This window comes from Lissotriton vulgaris, chromosome 5 (genome assembly GCF_964263255.1).
Source record: "Lissotriton vulgaris chromosome 5, aLisVul1.2, whole genome shotgun sequence".
Lineage (NCBI taxonomy): Eukaryota > Metazoa > Chordata > Amphibia > Caudata > Salamandridae > Lissotriton > Lissotriton vulgaris.
Window position 1 is genome coordinate 1,168,926,508 of NC_141693.1, and position 17,257 is coordinate 1,168,943,764.

At 40.4% G+C, this 17,257-nt stretch overlaps 1 protein-coding gene across 2 annotated transcripts in view; it reads left to right on the forward strand.

The window, feature by feature from the left end:
• GRK5 (G protein-coupled receptor kinase 5) overlaps nt 1–17,257 on the forward strand; it is a 638,763-nt gene that overhangs the window by 299,587 nt on the left and 321,919 nt on the right. The window lies entirely within an intron of this gene.

Here is a 17,257-nt window from a genome sequence, read left to right on the forward strand (position 1 = left end):
TCACTATTTGCAAAATATTTGTAAAATGTGTACGAGTATTAAACAGATAAGAATTCAATAGAAATTGTTTATTTGCTCTGTTATTGTAACGCTGATCCCAAGACCTTTCACCAGCAATCGTGTTTGAGGTTTCATTACTATCGCAATGAATGGTGATATTTGTAGGTTGTGGAGAGCGACTGCCCCATCCTTTCAGACCCATCTATCAGATGACAGATGCACATAGTAAGGGGTGGGGAGGGACTGACCTCTCCTTTCAGTCCTCTCTCTCAAATGACTGTGTATAGTAGGGTTGTGGAAGGACTGGCCTCTCTGCAGAGACCTCTCTTTCAGATGACAGGTGTGCGTAGTATGGTGTGTGGAAGCCTCTCTGCAGAGACCTCTCTGAAATGATTGATGTGCGTAGTAGGGTGTGGGGAGGGACTGGGCTCTCCTTTCAGACCCCTATCTCAGAGGATAGGTGTGTAGTAGGGTGTTTAGATGAGCTCTACTCCCAACTCTTCTCAAACCAATGATCATAAATAGTGGTGTCTGATAAACACCATCGCAGGTAATACTCCTTCATACAGTGTGCATAGCAGAGTCCCTGTGGGATTTCCCCCAAGTGGCCTAGGGGGTCAGGGTGTTTCAACCCTGCCTCTTTTTATTTTTATCCTGTGACTCAGTTCTGCTTTTCCATAGATGGAATGTTTTTTGTTTTTAGTAATAACTTTGGCCCCGTTTGACCAATCCTCAAGAAACATTTCATTTACAAGACTGCAAAACTTCCCTACCAGCAGTAGGTAATCGGATTCTTTAGTGCTACTCGTTTTTTCAGAAGAATTTGATACTATAGGTCATCTGTGGTATTTTAATGGCTGCAAAAAAGCAGGTTATCTGACCGAAACTGTAATTCCCTGCTGTCCGAGTCAAAATCAAAATAAATAGGGGACTCTTTACAAAGGTAAATTAACGCTTGTAAATCTACTTGTTTAAGTTTACTTTTACACTTGTGAGTAACTTTACTACATTGGATTGTTAACCATTTCTAAGTGTAAAGTTACTCGAATGTGTACACCTACATGTCCCCTCCCCTCTCACAATAGGCAGTGTAGTCAATAAAAACATTAAATAAGACAAAGTTACAACTAGTAGTGACCTTACAACCATGTTTGACATGTCTCACATTTGGATGCGATCTCTGCGACCAGAGTGGAGAGCTGCACATGGTGAAGTAAAAAAGTTTACTTTTTTCACAACAGGAGTACCTCTGACACCATAGATGACACTTTCTTTTGCTGCAATAGCCCCTTTTATTGACTTTGGGCTATTCAACATTCAATTTCTGAAATCTTTATAACTTTTTTTGTATATATATATTGGTATTCACCTTCATTTCCAAAAACCTATTGATTCAACTCTCCTTATTTCAAATCGTGCATTACATTTAAGACAAATATACGTTCAACATCTATATACACATATCAATTGACTGTACAACGTATATACATTAAGTTAAATCATTATACACATAGTCAATCATTGATTGGATCAAAGAGCGATATTATTCTCCACTCTGTCCTACTTTTCCTTATCAAAAATGACTGACTGGGGTTCAAACCTTTTTGCCCCTCAGTCACATCTGTTTCTCAAGTCCTATATAGGGTTGGGGAATTTACTTTATACATTTATCCTCTGCTAAGTAGTTAATCCTTTTAGCTAATAGTTCCTCTGAATGGGAATCTGGACGCATAAGGTCTTCCAAGCCACTAGTCAGTGCCAACGTGTTTCGACTGTCTTGTGCTAGGACCAGAAATCTGTTTTTGTATGCAGTCTTCCTCAGGGCTGTGTGCTTTAACTGTAGGACATCATAATACACCTGAAAAGATGTAATGTAGTGATTTAGTATATGTGTTTGCTAAAAAGCTAAAATCAGCTATGTGGATCTATGTTAGCACGTACCCTTTTTAATCTCCATCTTTTATGGGCAGTTCAATTCTCTCAATGTGGAATTTTTCTCGTGGTCGGGTAGACGGTGTCTTGTCCTGTAGGGGTGAGAACGGAGGTGTACAATTAGTGCAGTTCTATTCCTGCCTTCTCTTGTTTGTAAGCTCTTTTGCGCGCGGCTTTGGACTTTAATTTTCACTGTGTAAAGCTGGGGTTTTCACTGTTTTCACCGTGTATTGGAGGCGGCTCTAACATTTCCGGGTATCGCTCGTATTAGTGAAATGGAGTTTGGTTTCTCGCTGTTAAGGGGCGGTGCTACGGTGCTCGATTTTTTAAAAATACAGCAACTCAGTTCTCAGCGCGTGTCTCCCTGTTCAATCTGGTTGGCATCATATATATCCCCTCTAGATTCTATGCGCGGTGGGTTTTCATACCTGATGGTTCTTTGTTCAGCTCACTGTCTCAAAAGCATTTCCGGGTGTTGAATCGTCTGCGCTCGGGGCTCTGTTGCCTGTTGCGTTTTCTATGTTGGTATATTCTTCTTGATTGGCTGGAGGGGACTCCTTTCTAATAGGGAGGTTTGGATACTTTTCACGTTGGCGTGTTGCCTTATGTTTCATGCCTTCCCATTGGTTGTTTCGTTTTATGGTTGCTAGGCGGCGTGTTTGTTGTGTTTACGTTGCTATTGTTTTGATTTGGTCGGGTGGCCGCTGTGTATATTAGGGGTGAAAGAGACTTTCTATATGTACTGTTTACCTCCTAGATCATTTTCTACGGGAGTATTGTTATCCATAGTTAGTTAACTCTGACATTTCATTTAATCCGTTTTCTATTGTATCCAGATTCAGGATATTTCTTGCTTCCATTCGTGATAGGGTATTCTCGATGTTTCTTCCTTTGATATGTTTTAGTACGGTCCATTTGAGATCTTCTGGTTTGTGGCCTTTTTCTGTGCAATGTGCCACCATAGGTGCATTAGGTGTTTTGCACCGGATCCTTGAACGATGTTGGGAGATGCGTTTCACGGGTTGACTGGTTTTCCCAATGTATGCCTTTGCGCACAGACATATGATGCACTATATGACGTTATGTGTGTTGCAATTTGTGAATTCTTCATGTCGTACGTACTTATTGCCATATGTGAACTTGGTACCTTCTATGGTGCTGGAACATGATATGCAATTTCCACATTTTCTATGTCCCTGAATGGGGGGTAAGCTCAGCATCGACCTGAGAGACATATCTTGTCTTGGTCTAGACGTGTCCGCTCTCACCAGCTTGTTTTTTATATTTCCATTCTTTTTTAAGGCCAAAATAGGTATGTTTTCAAAGGGTTTTAAACCTTTCACCGTGTTCCAGTTCTTTCGGACAATTTTCTGGATATCGCTTGTTGCCCCTGAGAACGTGGTGACACACACCAGGGGCGTGTCTTCTTTCTTTTTTCTGGGGGTTAGGAGGGACTCGTGGGGGGTGAACCAAGCTCTTTTCATTGCTCTTTTTTTTACATTACATCTTTTCAGGTGTATTATGATGCCCTACAGTTAAAGCACACAGCCCTGAGGAAGACTGCATACAAAAACAGATTTCTGGTCCTAGCACAAGACAGTCGAAACGCGTTGGCACTGACTAGTGGCTTGGAAGACTTTATGCGTCCAGATTCCCATTCAGAGGAACTATTAGCTAAAAGGATTAACTACTTAGCAGAGCATAATTGTATAAAGTAAATTCCCCGACCCTATATAGGACTTGAGAAACAGATGTGACCGAGGGGCAAAAAGGTTTGAACCCCAGTCAGTCATTTTTGATAAGGAAAAGTAGGACAGAGTGGAGAATAATATCGCTCTTTGATCCAATCAACGATTTACTATGTGTATAATGATTTAACTTAATGTATATACGTTGTACAGTCAATGAATATGTGTATATAGATGTTGAACGTATATTTGTCTTAAATGTAATGCACGATTTGAAATAAGGAGAGTTGAATCAATAAGTTTTTGGAAATGAAGGTGAATACCAATATATATATATACAAAAAAAGTTATAAAGATTTCAGAAATAGAATGTTGAATAGCCCAAAATCAATAAAAGGGACTATTGCGGCAAAAGAAAGTGCCATCTATGGTGTCAGAGGTACTCCTGTTGTGAAAAAAGTGGTATAGATTCCAGCCTCTGAGGTCCTTAACTGAATCAAACCCCTTCAATATATGTAAAAAAGTTTACTAAAATGTTTTAAAAAGTTAGATAAAATATTTGTAAGTTAAATATTAATGTTATTTTTTATATATTTATTTTAATAGAGTAATATAATGAACTGTTACAGCATTACTAGCTTAATTTTAAGAGATAAATAAAACATTTTAATTATATTGAATTAAAAATATTTTTATGAAGTTTAATTTTAAAAAAACCCACTTAAAGTAAAAATAATAATTCTACTTTTGCATTATGTATTTAAAATGATTAAATGTGCTGGATAGAATTAAAAGTAATTTAATTTGTTTTGATACTTATTAATGTTTACTATTTTTATATGTAAAATGGTTAATAAAATATATTAATAATTATGTTTTTAAATTAAATAAAATGTAATTCTATTTTAAAACAATTTAAATAATTTAATTTCATTTTAACATCTGTTTCTATGGGGATTTATTCTAAGTCCTTTCCTTCTTTATTTAATATGGAAAGGTGTTGCAGTAACAGGGAGTAGCCATGCCTGGTGCTAGACTTACTCCAGCTCTGAGGTATAGTATATTTACAACTTGCTTGGGTCATTTTAGGCTGTAGTAGCTATAGAAGGGCAGTGTGTGAATAGGAAAGGGCTTAGTCATTTGTGGGTAAGTGCATGCCACACCCAAACCCTCCCCCAACCCTCCTTATTCCCTTTACTCCTACCTTAACTCTTCTCTATTAGTAATAAATATTCTCCATTTTCCAGCTATTTCACTCGGTCTCACTAACCTTTACTATTACAACTTCTAAAGCTCTCGAGATCTCTGCACAGAAAAGACAGGGGAGGCGGAGACCTCCGCACATTGTTATGACTAGCATTTTGCATTAATTTTAGTAGTATCAGAATAATACTACTAAATGACCTACAAATGCAACTTGTGAATAGTCCTCTAGGTATGTGTGGTGCCGCAAGGTTCATATCTTTCCCTGCTGACTTTTTTATATATCTGATGCTTCTTATTCGTGACCACAGCTTTGATCTATACAATTTAGATGATACACAAAAAGTAATATATCGTGAGGGGGGCCTGGAGCACCTAGTGGTGAAGTTCTGATATTGTCTAGATGTGTGTATGTATATTGTATTTGTGTAGCAAAAAGCAGCAGAACATTTTGCAAGGTCAAAGGCAAAGATAGTGTCAACAAATGGTTGGAGAGGTAGGGGAGCAGAGGTGTACAGTTACTGCAACATTATATAGTGTACTTTAATGATGAAATCCTCAACTCTTTCCTAAAGTGCGGTGGGACTCGAGTGATTGTGAAAGATACAGGGATGTTGTGCTAGAAAAATCGAGCATGTTGAAGGTTAACCCATTGAATACTGGGTTTGTGCTGTCTAACGAGCAGAATTACTCTTGGTACTTTAGCCAAACTTAATGAGTTCCTCTCAAACACCTTTGAATGGGTGATTTAGAGAATTCAGTAGTAGTGTTTGTTTTCTTAGGCGGTATACCATTGTTAATCCCATTTCTTGGTTACTTGATATTGAGGCCTCCTCATGGTGCTAAACCCAGGTGTTTGACTTCATCCTGATGAGGCCTTTCAAACCATTTACAAGCTAAAATGCATCAACATTTTTAGAAGGCCAACTCACAATAAGAACTTTTATACAAATTAAGGGCTTGCACTATTATGGAACCCACATAATTGTGTTTCACACCAAATCAAATGAGCTCTAACAATGAGCATGGGCTTTTTGACAAGCTACCTAAAGGACATTCTTTCCCTTTTGATAATAGATGATTGAATATATGCCCATATGAATTTTTCCTCATTCATGATGTATAGTATGCTTAATTAATTTTATACTGCAGATTTTTTCCATTACATTGCAAATAATAAGCTATCTAAACGTAATACCCTTTCAAGGTCTAATATTTCACCTGATAGCATGTTTGTTGTATTTGATTTAGGCTTCCCATCTCTCTGGTGGTTACCTGGGATGCCCTATGCTTTGTGTTCAAGTATACCTACAAAGCATAGGTTTTAGAGGCATGGGCGATTTGAAGTATCCTCTACCTTGCATGCAAGCGAGTTCCATTTCTTCTCCAATTATATATTCTATTCTTGAATCTTAAACGGTAAATTCTTCCACTCGGGTTGAAGCTTTTCCCATTCTTGGACTCTGTTTGTGAAGTATAGCAGTATCTTGACAGGAGTATCCAACATTGCTCGAGCTGTGTTGCATTGTCAGATTGTTTTTGTCTCATTTCCTTAACTTCATTCAATATACCTTAGACCAAGCCTACTAGTTTTTCCATCCTCAAAAATCAGATCTAAATTAGGCTATCCAGTTTATGTAGATTCATCACTATCCACATGGTCCCTAATCTGAATCACTGTCTGTAAGTTACCCATGTTCTGTGTGTCCTCAAGGTGTAAGTTGTTTCTGAAAGCATGGATTGACACATATTTTTAATTGGTCGAATTGCAATGCCTCCTTCCTTGTTTTGAGTATCTGCAGTTCTATTGAATGTAATGGAAAGTAAGCTTCTTGCCTTTCTTTATTGCCTGTATCTTATTTATCTTCCGATGTTGTCAGTTTTTTGAAGTTTTCGAACAACTAGTACATTTCACAATTGGGTTGCTTAATCAGTCACCATTTAAACAATTCCAGGGAGTGTTCTCTTCTAATATTCCATCTTATGCCAAACGTTTGCATTACTGGAATCCGACCCCCCTCCCCAGGCCTTTAGGGTGAAACATGATGCTGAAAGTGTTCCATGTTGATGGTTTGTTCTGACAGAATGACTGGATGCAGCTCTGTCATTTCTATCTCTGGGATTTGAGCCTATTTAGTCCACGGGAGTGTAACAGAACTTAGAATGGTCTCTTTGAAAATGAAAATCAAGTTCCTAGTCAATTTGTTGATTGGCCGTATTCAGTGATACTACCAGACTAGTCTCCTTTTATTACAGCGAGCGCTTCTTCCAGCTCCCGAGTAGACGAACACACTTACTTCCTGGGAGTGTCACTGGAACAGCAGAAATAGCAGTAGTGTTGACTCCACAATGCAATGGTAGTGCCGTGTGAACCAATGGTCTGTCAGATTTTTAGTTGCATTTGCTTGGATATGTCTCACATTAAACTTTCTCAAATTATAGAATTGACCTGATAGCATCGGGGGAAAACAAAGTCTCTGTGTCATGCTGGCGTCCGACAAGAGGGCAGCCACCTGGCATGGAGGAGACTGAATCTTTGGTTACTCCCTTTTATTGCCAAGACTAGTGTATTGTAATTCTTTTATCAATGGTTCTGGTGAGTTGTTAGCATTCATTCAGTGGGAGGTTGATATTAAGTGAATGTGTGTTCTAGTAAAATAAATGAACATATTATGCCCTCCTCAAAGAAAAAAAAACAGTTTGTATGAGAGGTAGCATTTCCATGCAGCTTATCTTTTGTACAGACAGCAGGTGTAGAATCAGAATACATGGGAGAAGTGAACCAATTAAAGTGAATATGTGAGCCACAGATCCAAAATAACCAGGGGCCCTAAAGCACTCTTTTCCAGCTATCATATTTTCTTTTCTGTCAACTTCAACTTCAAAGGAATTGGGAGATGGTTGAGAAGAATTTTCAACAGTAGCGAAATTACATCCTATGAAGATTCCGACGTATGGTGAAATTGCGAGAAAAATATGTGAACTCCATTTAAAATGTTGAAAAGGTACAGAGACCCCGAGACACACACTGGCTTGCCCACACAACCCATGCTGATTGATCATTATTGTGTGTTCCGGACACTGTGGATTCTTTGAAGGATGGCCTGAATTGTTCCGAAAGGGCTGAAGACCAATAGAAACCCACACAATCCCGAAGGCCATTCGACTCAACAACTGATCGAATATCAATGGATGAGGTTGCACTCTGGATTCCAAATGAAGTAAAGGTCTGTAAACATCAGACAATCAAAAGGAGACAGGCACTTAACTTTTGCTTGAGTCCACAAAAAAAGAGAACTTGATAGTTTACGAGTGTGTACTTTATAGCTGGTGATGGCATTAGATTGGTAGTTTATGTTTTAAGAATGTTGTTTGAAGTATTATGTGTATTGATTTGTAGCTGCATTATTCACTGGCCTGGTCTTCCAGATTACTTCAAGCGGATAAGCTCCATATGCTGACCACTAGTGTTAAATTGAGGTTAACAGAAATTGAAGTATCCCAAGTCTGGTCTAGAAAGCTGTAGCAACTACCTCCAGAGCGTTCTTTGCTCCATGTTGAGGCATTTGTTGTGATTTGAGAAGCAGCAGCTTGTCTGAGAACAGAAGGTTCACAATGTCTGTCTGGTGTGTTAGAAGATAGATGTCGCATTCAGAAAATGTTGGATCTGGTCAGGTCACATTCTTCTCTGACATGTTATCATCCACATTAGTATTTCAGACCCATTTTTAGACCTGACAAAGTGAAGAAACCAGATTTTCTAGTTTGCTATTTTTAGATTATTGTCTTGGCCTGCTCTGTTGTAACCAGTTTACAACTTAATGCACTATTTGAGATTAAACTGCACAGTTACATTTGTTTAACTATTTGACTCCAGATTATCAGTTTTCCATCAAAACCAGATGACCACCATGTGCAAGTCAGATATTAACTTATCTACTTCTAATGCACCTTGACTCTCGACAGAGTTGCAAGTAAGTTAATTATGCTTTGTGCGAAAAAATTAATTATACTTTGTGCGAGTAAACATATGGTTAGGAAGAATAATTTCCCTTATACCTAGATGTCTGTAATTTCTTTATATTTTATATGGTCTTGTGTAGTATCTTCACACATTTTGGTGCCCCCTATAGCCCATGTGACAGAAGATTGGAATTTTGTAGTCCCCAGACACTGTGTGAACCAACCCCAGGAGTATGGGGCGATTGACGAAATGGTAGAGAATGTAACACTCGATTGAGACCTCACATGGGTATATTAAACATATTGGAAATTAAAATTGATGTGTTCAGTCCGCTGGGTAAGTAACTTGTAAGTAACTAGAAGTCACAAAAACAAAGCTGGTCTCTTGTTCCATCGTCCATTGCTCAGCACTTGTTTCCTCCTACTCCAGGACCTTTGACAATTTATTGGCAATAATAAACAAATATTGCATACAGTGGTAGTGTTAGAAGTATTTGCAGACAGATGGATGCAGTTTTCAGTGCAAGAAATATTTAACAATTGTGCATTGGAAATACAATTTTAAGTGACGAGTATAAACACTCATTTAGTTGGTGGCCCCATAAAACATAAAGACAAAACAAGAAGTGCTCCTTTTGGTTCAGTTAATTCACACCTGCGGTACAAAGTTGTGAACAGCTTTTGCACTCTAGCCTTGACATTTTTAACTTAAGAATGTTCACATCTTTCTAAATGTTGCACTGTAACAAGTATGGTGTGCACGTATGTGACCACTTCCGCCATTTAACATGTTCACTTTGAAGAGAAATGAGTCCCATGCAACACATTTTCTTCAAGGAACATGGCAGGTGATACAACAACCTAGTCACTTGCAAATGGATAAATTACTGAAGCCAAGCAATGCAGCGACGCAGACTGAGCCAATACACCAAACACCTGGCTTCAGGGAGAAAGGGCAACCACATATTTCAATAGCAAAATGTTGCCAATCATCATACGAGAGCGGTTTGGGGATGGCGGATGTTAAATTCCACTACTGGGCAGGACATCTGGCAGTTGTTAAGGACTGGCAATATACTAGACTCAGCTCATAGGCTAGAACTGGAGCTGTTTTACAGCAAGGGTCCCCTACATGCTCAATAAACCTTCCTGCACCTACGATATCAACACTGACTGCATGGCAAGAGGCCCTGAAAACTATTTGATGGCATGATAAATCTACACAAGAGAACTTTTGATTTGGCACTTGTCTCCCCTCTGTAGCCTAGGGACTTTAATGCAAAGGGTGGGACACAGGGCCGCACTGGGAACCATAACAAGCCCTGGCAAAGTGCTCGGCAGGCCCCCCCCCCCCCTCCCCCCCCTCCCCACTCGGAGGTGCCGCCGAGCTCTTTGCTGGGGCCTGTTTTTGACCGATTTTGCAGCTATGCTGCAAAAACGACCCTGTAACATAAAAACGGCCTCCAGGGGCCCAAAACCGGCCCCCACCCGTGCGGCGCACCGGGGGATTGCCCGTTGCCCGCTATGGCCAGTCCGGCCCTGGTGGGACAACATTGACATCTCAAAACTGGGAGACGTGTGGAAGGGAGCCTGTATGAAATCCAATGTCGAACTACCGGACAAATTCCTCCTGCATACATCTCAATTCTCCTGCTTCCTCCAACCAATGCATATATTATACACTCTCAGATACCGACGTAAAGCATATCCAGGCTCGCCCATTCACTGATTGCAAATGTCCCAGACCCAGTGATTCCCCTGCATACAGCTTGGGAGTTGGATTTGGGAAAGTTGGATGATATTGAGTGGAGGGAAGCCAAAGTACACTGGTGACATCTGCTCAGGTTAGGCTTGTTTGGGTTCCTTATTTACACTGGATATATTACACCCATGCCCAGCTATACATCTGCATGTTACACAACCACCTACCTGCACCAGATGTCGATCCTCTGTTGGAACATTACTCCACATGATCTGGGAGCCCCCTGACATACAACCATACTAGAAGATAATTCAAGAAGCAGTGACCACGACCTTGGGAGACCCAGTTTACCTCTCACCTCAGCTAGCCATATTAGGGCTTATGGAAGAATCAGGTTGGAATAATCATGCAAGTGGTGCCTTTATTGGTCTTGGCTCCCTAATAGCTAAGACGGTGGACAGCACAGCATTCCCAGCACTCTGCAAGAGTGGAAGTTGGGTATGGACCACTGTTGTACACTTGAAAACGTGATTTATAAGGCCAGAGGATGTGCCTGCAAGCACAACACGATTTGGACATATACATCACAGCTGTAATACATTTCTGACTCCTGTTGTTTTTGACTGCCTCCTTTGGGAAATTACAAAAAACTCTTGATACAGTTTGGGACGAGACATATTACACAGTAATGTCTATTGGGATGTATAAGTGTATTGTTTTACCTGTATGTGTGTGTGTGTGTGTGTGTGTGTGTGTGTGTGTGTGTGTGTGTGTGTGTATATATATATATATATATATATATATATATATATATATATATATATATATATATATATATATATATATATATATATATATATATATATATATATATATATATATATATATATATATATATATATATCCCAAAGTCTCAAATGGTTACCTCGCTGATTTTTGATCGGGATTCAATGTAATATCCTGTGCAGGTGGAGGAAGTTTGAGGCAGAATTTAGGAATGTAGGGAAACATCCTACACTTTGTTCTATATTATCTGGAATTTTCAGTTTTTTAGACAATATCCATGCCCTTTACATCTCTCTTCAATGTGCAAATGAAAGCAGTTGTCAAGAATTTTGAAAATCATAGGACAACCCTTGCACCAGGCATCTGTGATCTCAACTTTCCATAACATATACATGTTCTTAATCCGCAAATCTCTGCTGACTCCCACGTCTGCACCAGCTCCCACCTTTGTTGGTATCTTTTAAGTGGCTTCAAATTCATCCACCAACTCCAGCTTATGCAGGAGTGGTGCAATACCAAAGGGAATAATGGACGGAGCGCCTGAGCAAATCAAACACTCACCACGAGTCAACTGATCTGGGTTTAATCCAACATCATTCTTTAACTCGCTCCACCACCCCAGTTCAGACATGGCCATATGCAAATCAGTCTGACCCTGTGCCTCATGGGAACAGTCCAGCCTGAACTGCCAAGCCATGTCTTCCCTGAATTGAAAACAAGCATCCTGTTTCCAGTCCAGGGAGGACCTGGCTTGGCATTTCAGGCTTAACTGTTCCCATGGGTCACAGGGTCAAGACGGATTTGCAAATGGCTGGGTTCAAACTGGAATGGCATTGTGAGCAAAAAAACGATGGATTTAGGCCCAGATCTCTGTACTGGGGTGAATAACATTGTTCTTCATTCTGTCCATCAACTGTTGTTCCTGCATTTGTCACCCCAAGTGGGACGGGTATGCTTCCTCTTCAGAGGAAGTGATGCCACATGACATATAGTGTGCTTATATAATATGCCAAAGGAACCTTATGCCCGTTTCTTTTTATTATATAAACAAGTATGTGTTTGAGGAGAATAAATTATTCATACCACACACAGAGTCGCGGTTTAATGGTTCCCCATAGTGTATAGCACAATGGTCTATGTATTAATAGATCATAGAGTGTATTTAAGTTCACATGTATAAATTGATATACACCGTATATTGAACAAGAAGTATGTTATTCCTTATTGTCAATACATTTTGATTCCTGATCATTTGCAAGACACTAGCAGTTGTACAACTCAGAAGTGAAGGTTTTTTCACACACATCATTTTTCATGTATTCGCAATCATGAAACACCGCATTGACTTGTTCAAAAATGCGTCTGCTTTTTTATGTTTCTAATTAATGAGAAGAATGTAGATTGCACCGCTGAATTTATATATTCCCAGAGAAAGCTGCAGAAAGTAAACAGTGCTCATTAAGACACTGTTTTCTTTCTGTTCTTCCAGGGGTGGTTGTTGATCTATGAAAGTGGCAGAGTGTAATAATTGCCTTGAGTTGTAGTGAGAGAGTGGAGCTAGTGAGCCTGACCTCTTCTAAGGAGAAATCGGGGAGAGGGGTGGGCTAGAAAATGTTGAAGCATAATTGGGTCAAATAGTGCATTTTAAACCAGAATTATGACAAATTTGCACTTAAACTGCACGCATTAACTATTAATGTCCTTCCATTGTGTGCAAGGCCAATGAAACCTGAAGCTCTCCAAGAGTTGACACCACTTATTTTCCAAAATGTGCCATGGGTGCCTCTGTATTTTAAAAATGTCCTTTATTGTGCGAGATCCAGCATTGTATAATTACTAAGGGGTTGGGCCTATGTTTTATCAGTAAGGTTAGGCCACTGTATATTCTAAAACAAGGTCGATTTACTGTTACTGACATTAATTAACAACGAAAATTGAAATAAAACCCTGGTCCCACATTTTAAAGTTCATACAAAGGCAACTTTTCCAACTCCTATATTTTTGTGCAGGAGTATAGAGAAAAGTTACAAAAAACATAGTCCCTGAACATTAGAATTAAGAACCTAGGACTATATTATAATTGTCATTACTAATATGTTTTAATCCAAAAAGTATCTCTTTGTATTTAAACTGATATGATTTGAAAGTATGATTAGATTGCCATCTATTGTTTATGTAAGTGTGTTCACTATTGGGGTGGCTTTGAAAAAAGTTACAAGAGTTTCATCATTGGTTGTGGGTTCCAAAGTCTATGACATGTTAATTTTGAATTTGAATGTCATAAATTGAAAAAAATATATAAGAGAATAAAAAGGTTGTCACGTTAATTGTTTCAGGCCACCTACACTGAATTGATGTCAGTAAAGGTAAATGTACCTTGTTTTAGAGCCAGCATTGTGGCATGGATGCCCCTCTCTCATATGCCATGTGTCACCCCTTAGACCACAAACAACACAAAATATGCCAGTGCCACAATTTTGCCATTAGTTCTGTCCTTTACATGGGTGACCCTTATGTCAGAAGTTACCTCTTTTATGTTTGGTTCAGAATTGGTTGCCCACCCGACAGTATACCATGGTTGTCCTTCCTTAAGCCAGGAATCACTATTAGCCAGTGCCAGGGTGTCCCTGTGCCACAGATTTACTTCAGTATACCAGCGACAGCATTTTGCCAAGTATAACTAGCATGTTAGGGCCGGTGTCATGCTAAGAACCGTCTTTAGTATGCTAGCACAAGCCTTTTGCCAGAGGTGCCTCTGTAAATCAAGAATTACCTTCAAAATGCCAGGGCCAGTGGCAGACTTACAAGCAAAACACCACATTCTCTCTCATACTAAAAGAAACCACCCACAGCATGATTTTGCTGTGCCCCGCCTCTAGCAAGGGTATGTGGGCCTTGAGTTCTGTCAGCCCCAAGGAGAAGTGGTGCACAAGAGTAAGTCACTTAGTCAGTGCATGGGCTTACTATAATCTGGAAGAGCATGTACCTCCTCTATTCGTGAGAAAATATATTGCTTGACTTCATACATAACTTTAAACAATCTGGGTTTCACATTAATGATGAGATCTCATTGTGCAAAATCCATATTGGATCACCAAGGCCAGGAAAAGAACAAATAGGCAGACGGATCAAACCATTGTCAATGGGAGTCAGAGTTTTTCTGGTTTGATTTGTTCCTTATTGGCCACAGACAAAACATATTTTTTGGGGGGCCCTATTGGGAACAACTTTGAATTGTATTACCCATTTTCTGATAATTAAAGCCTGCATGATGCTAAACAAGTGGATGCCACTCAAAAATAGTTGAAATATGCCTTTCCAGGGGTGTGTGTCACAAATCATGAAGATCACATTGGCAAAGAGAGACAGAGGTGGAAGTAGGCTGACTGGAGAAAAGTGTGCATACAGAAATAGACAAAGAGAAAGTTTACTTTTCCAGGGGGCCCATTAGAAGTTGGGTGCTCTGGGCAATTGTCTGCTTTGACCATGCCTTAAACTATCACTAGTCATGGGCATTAGGTTCAATCTCAAAAGTGGGCTAGCATTTTCATTGGGACAAGTGGGGCAACAAGGGGTGGTTGGAATTTTGTGGCTCCCTGCAGATGTCAAGTTTGCAACAGAAATGCAAGGAAAGAAAATACACAATTTTAGGCAACGTTTAAGGTTTGCAGGGCATTGTGGGTGAGAAAACATTGTAGGAACCATTCAAGTTACATCACCATGGATTCCCAAAGGTCTCTAGTTTTCAGAAAATTCTGTTTTTTTGTAGGTTTCCCTGCGTGGCTGCCAGACCCAAAAACTACACCTACCCCTTTTGTTGATGTCGCGGGCCACCCACACTGATGAGGTACCTTTTTATAGGGAGACATGTGGGAACGCTGGGTGGAAGGAAATGTGTGGCTCCCCGCAGATTCCAGTACTTTCACTCACAGAAAAAGGAAAAAAATCTGTCTCTTTAGTCAATGTTTGAGGTTTGCAATGGGTTCTGGGTAAGAAAACTTGTGGGCTCCACATGAGGCACATCCCCCTGGAGTGCTCTGGTGTTGGGTGTGTAGTTTACAAAAATATCTGGGATTGGTAGGTTTCCCCTACAGACAATGTACACCCGGCAGTGTAAGTCAGAAAAGATTAATATTACTACACACCCATTGACTACTCAAGTACATACACATATTTTTTGGATTTTTCACCTGGTGAGTGAAGTGTTTCCGAGGTAAATTTTATGAACAACTGATCTCTGGAAACGGGTAAAAAATTTACATATGATTATTCTGTGGCCCGAGCTGCAACAGGAATATGAAATGAAGCATGCTGAGGTCTATCGCTATATGCAGATAAGGCTTGCCTTGCAGGCAGCCCTCCTGAAGCATAGCTCCCAAGGTTTTAGACAAGGTTATAGATTGCTATGTGTGACATTTTCATAATTCCAGTGTAATCGATGACATTTCAACAATTATGAATGACACTTTCCCGCGAACAAAATCAAGCAATGAAGATGAGGGAAACATATAAATATCAGAAATTACACTAATTTGAGTAACAAGAAACTCGAAGAAGATCTTAAAACTGCTGCAAACCTCCATACATGGAAGGGCACTCACTAACCTAGTCACATGGCTCAGTCTATCAGCAATTTATACATGGCAGTTACAGAAGTGTTTACTATATTTCTTAATTACATATTTTTTAAATATATTACAGGCTCTGTGAGGCCCTTATTGATTATTGATCGTCGTCACTGGCCAGCTGAGCCTGTCTGGTGGTGCTGCTGCCCTTTGGGCTGGTTCGGGTCCTGCTAGAGTGTGACACCCCGCTGCGGCGCCGTCAATCATGCAATCGGCAAGCACAGCAGCTTTGATATTGCTGCACCCATGCTCACTGTAACTGGTCCCCGGTGCTGCCCCAGTGACTCGTCGGTCAGCCGCTCTGGGCCTGTCTGTGGCTGGGTCGGGCAGGCAGGATTCCATACAGATTGGATCCATGATCCTTACTGGTGGCTGCAGTGTCAGCAGCTCTCAGCCCGGCTTGCCCTGCACCGATGATGGTGATAGCCGCAGCCGGAGTTAGGGCGCGCCATAAATCGATCCCCTCATCCCCACTGCTGTGAGAGCAGTGAGGTCGGGAGGAGCTGAACACTTTTACTTAAAGCGCGGGCGGCAGCAGGACGACGGAACCGTGACTCACCTAGCCTATTAAACTGTGTTGCACTGCTGGCAGTCTACTTCGTCATTGGGCACTGACTGTGATATCAGTTTAAGTTAGGCCCCACCCGTGTCGGCCAGGGTTGTGTCTACAACTTGGATACATTGTAGCAGTACTCGCAAAGCTACGAGCAGATCAAGCCAACCCCCTTAGCCTCTGCTAGCTGGGAGCAGTGCGCACCGCGCTGATAGCCACTGCAGCTCGGTCGATCATGTGCATTATAGCAGCACTCTGCTTGACAGCTGAGGAGGTGCTATAATGCATGGTTTTCCATTTCAGTCTGGTGGCATGACAGCTGAATTTGAATTTGAATTTAAAAATATTTATAGAGCGCAACATTCACCTAGCGGTTTCTCGGCGCTGTGAAGGGAGGGTACCAGAGGAGAAGATGACAGCCACAAATTCAAGAGAATGGAAGCAATATACAGAGAGAAAGCCTGTTTAAAAAGAAAAGTCTTGAGTTCTTTCCGGAAGGGAAGATAATGCTAAAGGAGTTAGACTTGCCCGAATCCTCACCTTTAGGGTGCAGACCTCTTACTGAATTCTTGTCCCAGAAAGCGATTTCACTCACTTATAAAAAGCTGGTTAACAACACACCGGCTATTATGCAACAGTTAAAAAAGAAAAGGAGAGAGTGATACTGGAGTATTTGAGGAGGGAGAATAGGTGGAGGCCATTGCATTTCCTAGGGAGATAACTATCTGGTCGAGCTTTCACTGGATTCAGATACGGATCTTACACCATTCATACTATGCAAGAACCACTAAGGTTGGATGGGGCA